The 1,606-nt window shown below is 32.1% G+C and overlaps 1 long non-coding RNA gene across 1 annotated transcript; it reads right to left on the bottom strand.

Moving 5' to 3' along the window:
- Positions 1–723: 723 nt before the first annotated feature.
- On the bottom strand, positions 724–1,606 carry LOC135949425 (uncharacterized). Its single transcript, XR_010575868.1, has 2 exons — positions 1,032–1,606; positions 724–975 (listed from the first exon to the last, which is right to left on the bottom strand). It is a non-coding gene; the product is annotated as an uncharacterized LOC135949425 (long non-coding RNA).

Genomic DNA, 1,606 nt, shown 5'->3' on the forward strand with positions numbered 1-1,606 from the left:
CCACTTAGCTGAACGTTTTAAAATCACAAAATTATGTGCATAGAACACCTTTTATGTGGTATCAAACCACTTTTATAAAATGTGATTTGCAGAACATACCTGATAAAATCGTTATTTTTGGACACAGCCAAATAAGCATTTTTACTGGAATTCACATTGAAAGCAAGTGTTATTCAAGCCTTGAATTATAGTCAAGCAAGTGAATTACAGTTGTATTACACTTTATTTCAATAGCATTCTCCAGTCAAAAAGAAACATAAATTCAAGCCATGTTTTTTGTTTGAAAAATATTTAATTTTTCAAATATTTATCAAGTTTAAAACTTAATTACATTTGCATTCAAGACAGAAGTCTAAAAAGTTGTAGAGGCATGTAGTTTTACCTAATGAATCAGAATCAATCAAAAACACGATTTTGATTTTGGATTTTCGACGACGATTTAAACAAATTTAAAATATTAATATCCTTAGGAGTTGTAACGTTAGGCACCTTTATAATTCCTTTAATAACAATAACAAAGTTTTTCTTAACAAAAACACAGAGTTTCTTAACTAACAGGCCTGTCACAGAATTCCATTCCGATCGAAAGTGGAATTAATTCCGTAGTTTGCTTCTTCAGAAAAAGTAAATCGAAAATTTCTTTCTGAATGAAACCACATTCAGTTCTCAAAGTGGAATTGATATTTCTTTGTAATTATTTGTTTTTCTAAAATTCTTAAACAATTTCTGTACCAAAGACTTTACTTTTATTTTAATATAAAAAACGATGTCAAATTAAAATCAGAAATACAGAATTACAAATATTTTTGGAATTAATAAATTACACGGAATCTAAAGAACCTAAAACGAAATCGATCGGAAAAATAAAAGAATCATGCCATTTCGAATACTCTGTATCCCTGAGTGAGCTTTCTGCATAGAATGAAAAGTTTAATATACATAAGTATTTTCAGCTTCCTCATTTTCTTCATGATCCTAAAAAGAAGGCAACTGTTTAAAAAACTTTATGAAAAAAAATTACCCACACAAACCTTTTCTTGTTGATATATTTCTCTATCTGCTCTACCGTAGAGGCGGAATAGTTTCAACAGGTACTGCAACATTTGGTCGAGCGTTGTCATCAAAGTAAATTAATAAAGTAGCGACAGTACTACAACAAATACAACATTTACAAAAACCACAAGCAATTTTGTTTTTGGTTTAAGGTCTGAGCTGTCAAAGTTGCCTGTTGTTGTTTTTGCTTTTGGGCTTGTTGTATTTTTCGCCACAACAACCACAAGTAAATTGACAGTTCAGACCAAAGTAAAAAAAAATAGTCAGCTGTTCTACTGAGTCTACTTTATTAATTTACTTTGGTTGTCATGATGGAATATTATGGTTTCAATTTCAAGCCCGGCTGCATATTCTGATAGTTTTTCGGCCAATGCTCGCTTCAAACGAATCATTTGCGTTCGGTATAGTTTCCCTGCGATGGTCTGGTCAGACTTCAGCAGCTCATAATGGACCCTTTTGCTCCCACCAAATACAGAGAATTACCTTGGCGCCATGGATATTTGGCTTTGTTGTCGATTCGGCTGTTTGGCCGGGCTTGACATCCATTTTTTAA

The sequence above is a fragment of the Calliphora vicina genome, chromosome 1 (assembly GCF_958450345.1).
Source record: "Calliphora vicina chromosome 1, idCalVici1.1, whole genome shotgun sequence".
NCBI classification, from domain to species: Eukaryota; Metazoa; Arthropoda; class Insecta; order Diptera; family Calliphoridae; genus Calliphora; species Calliphora vicina.